This window comes from Chrysochloris asiatica, unplaced genomic scaffold, assembly GCF_000296735.1.
Source record: "Chrysochloris asiatica unplaced genomic scaffold, ChrAsi1.0 scaffold00009, whole genome shotgun sequence".
Lineage (NCBI taxonomy): Eukaryota > Metazoa > Chordata > Mammalia > Afrosoricida > Chrysochloridae > Chrysochloris > Chrysochloris asiatica.
In genome coordinates, this window is record NW_006408527.1 from 10,221,730 (window position 1) to 10,227,128 (window position 5,399).

A 5,399-nucleotide genomic window follows, 5' to 3' on the forward strand; every position below is an offset into this window, starting at 1 on the left:
ATTCATAAGGTTTTCGGTGACTAAATATTAGGAAGTAGTTCATCACTCCTTCTTCCTAGTCTGTCTTTGTCTGGAAGCTCATCTGAAACCTGCCCACCATGGTGAACTTGCTGGTATTTAAAATACCAGTGGCATAGCTTTCAGAATTGCAGCAACTTACAAGCCACCACAATACGACAAATGACAGAAAAGTGGTGGATTATATTGGTTAGATACCCAAAAAATGTAGAAGGTGTGTTTTATTTACATAAAAATCTGGTAATGGTGAGAAGGGACTGCACAGATGTAATCAAAGTCCCAAATCAGATTATCCAGGTGGGTATCCACCAGAGTCCCTTACAAGCACAGGGATTTCTCTGGCCAAAATCAAGTGATTCAAACCATGAGGAAGATTCTATGCACCAATGTCAGCTTGAGATGGAAGGAACCATGCGACAAGGAATGTGGGTGGCTTCTAGGAACTAAGAGCCACCAAGGGAGTAAGCATATCAGTCCTACAACTGGAAAAAGCAGAATTCTGCCAAGAACTTGAATGCATTTGGTTCTAATTCTTCCCCAAATCCTCCAGAAAACAGCCAGTGGGCTGATATCTTGACTTTGACCTTTACAGGCCCTATGCGGGGAACCCACACAGACTCTCAGCCCACAGAACTGTGAGCTCATAAATGGGTGTTGTTGCTACGATGCTAAGCCTGTAGTAATTTGTTATGCAGCAATAGAAAACTAATACAGAGCACACAATACTAAGTAGCAATATGGTCTGTTTTAAAGTATTGTTTTTAGTTGTTTGGGAAAGTAAAACTCATTCCTTTCTAATTTCAGTAACCTTTGATACATGGTCTCCCAATGCTCAGGCCTGTGATCTGGCTGCTGCCTCATCTTTCTGCCCCCTAATTCTCCAGTCTCACCTCCTACCCGAGCGTAGTGGTTACCAGTTGAGTTGCTAATCTTAAGGTCAGCTAGTTCGAAACTACCAGGGGTTCCACGGGAGAAAGATGAGACTTTCTGTTCCCATAAAGATTTACAACCTCGGAAACCCTGTGCAGGGTGGCTATGAGTCGGAACCGACTCCACGGCACACAGCCACCACCCTTTCTCTGCTGCTCACTGCATTCTAATCACACTAGACCTCTTGCTATTTCTCAAACACTTCAAGTTCATTCCTACCTCAGAGCCATTGCATCTGTTCCCTCTGCCAACGAGGCCCTTGTGTCATATTTCATGAGTTTGAGCTTCTAGTCTCAGACCTCAGATCTCTTCTCTGAGAGGCTTACCCTCATGGGCAGTTCAAACAGTGCTTCCTGCCCACCTGTCATACCACTCTGACTTACTTCCTCTACAACACTCATAAGTATGTGGAGTTACTAACCAAACAATCAACCAACAAACAAAAAAACAACCTGAAGCCATCCAGTCAATTCTGACTCACAGTGACTCTACAGGACAGAGTAGAACTGTTCCGTAGGGTTTCCAGCCAGATCTTTCTCTCATGGAGCAGTTGACCTTTCATTTAGCTGCTGAGCACTTAACCACTGTACCACCATGGTAGTCAGCGGTATTTATCTGTGGAGAGACTGTAAATCTGAGACACAGAGGTTCTATTTTAAATGGGAGGGAAAGTCTATTTAACTACTATGCAAAAAACAAAGCAAATAAATGATGACCCATAAGCATTTTTGTTGTTATTGTTAAGTGCCATCGAGTCAGTTCCTGCACAGAGTTTCCAAGGAGCAGCTGGTGAGCTTGAAACCACCGACCTTGCAGTTCAAACAGCTTTGCAGTCTAGCGCACACCAGGACTCCCCTTAAGTTCTGTAAAATACTTACTATCATCTTTGTCATGTGTTATAAGGATACCAAATAATATGATCAAACTCCTGGTGCTAAATACCCCACTGACTCAAGAACTTACGAAAGAAATGAACAATTTGGTAATGCTTTGGAAATGAAGGCTTTAGGTGAGCAGAACTGTGTTTTCTGCTCTTAATAAATGTAGATAGATGTGTTGTATGATAATGTAATATTCTTGGAACAAACTCCCACTTTACATCTGGCAAGCTTCTCCCTTTTAATTCATGAAACGTTCCTTCTAGACTGTCTCCCAACACCTCTCAGAACCACCAGAACACACCCTGCAGGCAAGAACCAAATACTAACTTCTGAGTAAATAGGGTATGGAAGCTGGAGGGAAGTCAGTAATAGTTGGGAACAAAATGCCCATGGTTTGTTCAAATGAGGAAATTAAGGCTCAAAGACCTTGGACAAATCACAGAGCAATTGGTAGTGGGTTTGGGCTAAAACTTTATATTTAAGATGGTAAGTAGTGGCATCATAGAATAAGCACTAGACATCAAGGTCGGTTTGAACCGCGAGGTTGGCAGTTCAAATTCACCAGTCACTCCTCAGAAACCCTACAGAGGGTCCCTATAAGTCAGAACTGACTTGACAGCACTTACCAACAACAACAACAAAAAATTAGGAATATAACTAAATATGTCTAGACTGATTTTTTTTCCAGAATTAACTTTGTTAACATGTATGAAATATTTCTGACAGAATTTAAATACGCAATTTTGAGTTTTAAAACTCTGGGCCCTTAAACAAACATTGACGTCCTGGCATGGCGCTGTCGGATAAGCACTGGATTACTAAGCACAATTTCGGCAGTACAAACTAACCAGTCAGTCCTCGGAAACCCTATACAGGGTAGCTATGAGTCGGAACCAACTCCACAGCACTGTATGGCAACAACTAACAAAAATTCCCCCAAACGCCACCATCTTCAGACTCTTGGTTAACTGTGAAATTAATATATTTTCAATGGCAGCTCATCTTTGGGGTTGTTTAAAGTGTATTTGTGCATATAACTCAAAATCACTGAGGAGTACTGCCAATTCACTGATTCATGAAAACAAGGGTAACGCGACAGAATAGATCTCACAGTAGAAAGTTCCTGACTTAGCAATGGAGTCAGGAGTTCTGACCTGAAAAAACAAAACAAAACAATATATTTACTCTTTCCCTAGGCCTCGGCGCGGTTTTTTCACTCAGCCATGACCAAGATCAAGGCACAGGACCTTCGCGACGAGGAGAAGAAGGAAGTGCTCAAACAGCTGGACGATCTGAAGGTGAAGTTGTCCCAGCTGCGTGTCGCCAAAGTGACTGGCGGTGCGGCGTCCAAGCTCTCTAAAATCCGAGTTGTCCGCAAATCCATTGCCCGGGTTCTAACTGTCATTAATTAGACTCAGAAGGAGAACCTCAGGAAGTTCTACAGGAGTAAGAAGGACAAACACCTGGATCTGCGGCCCAAGAAAACGTGAGCCAGGAGCTGCAGACTCTACAAGCGCAAGAACCTGAAGACCAAGAAACAGCAGCGGAAGGAGCGCCTGTACCCGCTGCGTAAGTATACCGTCAAGGACTTGAGCATAGGCCTTGACGATATACTTGACGGTATACATCAATGAACACAAACTGGCTAGATAGATAGATAGATAGATAGATAGATAGATAGATAGATAGATAGATAGATAAAAATGTATCTGAATTCTGACTGTGAGAAAATACAAGAATCACCAGCCAAAAAAAGGCAAAAATATTAGCTTTATTAATGGCATGGCACATGCTTGATAATCCCTATAATGTGAAGATTTATGGTGCAACTTGGAATAGAGAAAGCTGATTGCAACTGAGGCCAAAGTGGGCCCCTCCACCTCTCCACTGGAATCTGAATCTTAGGACAGGCACAAGCTTGCCTGTGGGGGACTCTGGACTTGCAGCGAGTCCACTTATGAAAACTGCTGAAAGCTTGAGCACTGTTGGCCTGTCGCACACATCATCATAAGCCAGATAAACCTTCGTCTCTTTACTGCACAGACAAAGTTGGTGTCATGTGCTCTGCTTCCCCTAAAAGGAAGATAGATGTAGAAGCCTGATCCAGATGTCCTGCTGGGCCTATTTCCTGCTTTTGATAAGAATAGAGACTTGAACAGTTAGTGGATGTTCCCACCTCTATAAAACCAAACCAGACCCACTGCAGACAAGTAGATTCCAACTAATCACCATGCTATAGGTCAGAGTAGATCTGCTCCTTAGGGTTTTCCAGGCTGTAAATATCTACAGGGGCAGACTGCATCATCTGGTGGGTTTGAACTACCAACTTTTAGGTTAGCCATCCAACACTTATTACACTAGGCCACTGGGGAGCAGATGGAGGTCAGAATGCAGAGAGAAATACAATGCCTTCCTCCAACGAATGATGTTTCTTATTTAGACATGATTTGACATAATCTTTGTTTCAATAGTTCAAGAAAGCTCTGAACCCAGATGAACCTGTAATTTTGAATGCCTCCCCAGCTGAACCTAGCGTTAGCCTGGAAAGTGTACTAATCAGAGGCGAACGCCACCATTCACTGGCAGTGTTACCCAGGACAAATGATTTTTCCTCTTTCAGTCTGTCTCTTAATATGTACATGAAGATAATGGAATCTTCCTTAAAGAGTGTTGTTGAAAGGGTAAGCAGGCACTCACATAGCAGACACTCAATAAATGGCATTATTAATTGTTCCTAATTTTTCCCCACAGATATAAATGCTAAGATAAAAAGAACAGGAAAAACACACCCAACCTAATTGGAGAAGAAACAGAACCATGGCCAAAAAGGAGTAAGACTGTGTCTAGTTTCCTCTGTCTAAGTTTTAAAATATTTTTAGTAAGGGTATTTGTATATCTCATATATATATGTTGTTGTTAAGTGCCATCTAGTTTTTTCCAACTCATAGCTACCCTGTATAGGGTTTCCTTGTGGTTCAAACAAACAGTGCTTTATCCCACACCAGGGCTCTCTCTCTCTCTCTCTCTCTCTCTCTGCATATATATATATATGCAGAGAGAGAGAGAGAGCTCTGGTAGCATAGTGGTTACTAATCGGGCTGCTAACCTGAAGGTCAGCAGTTCGAAACTACCAGCGTTTCCACAGGCGAAAGATGAGGCATTCTGCTCCCGTAAAGATTTACAGCCTTGGAAACCCTGTACAGGGTCACTATGAGTCGGAATCGACTCCAAGGTACTTAACAACAACAACATATGTATATATATATGTGTGTGTGTGTGTGTGTGTAACTCTGGTAGCATAGTCGTTACAAGTTAGGCTGCTGACCTCAAGTTCAGCATTTTGAAACTACCAGCTGTTCCAAGTGAGAAAGATGAGGCTTTCTGCTTCCTTAAAGATGTACAGCCTCAGAAACCTTCTATAGGGTCGCTATGAGTTGGAATCGATTCCACAACACATCACCACATATATATATATATACATCATACAGAAAGAAAGCAAAATGTTATTAAGAAGACAAGAAAGAAGGAAAAGATCAAAATAAATGTCAGAAGAGACTCTGAAACGTGCTC

At 42.2% G+C, this 5,399-nt stretch overlaps 1 pseudogene; it reads left to right on the plus strand.

Annotated features, from left to right (window-relative positions):
- Positions 1–3,052: 3,052 nt before the first annotated feature.
- Positions 3,053–3,463, plus strand: LOC102831409 (annotated as a pseudogene).
- The last annotated feature ends 1,936 nt before the right edge of the window (positions 3,464–5,399 follow it).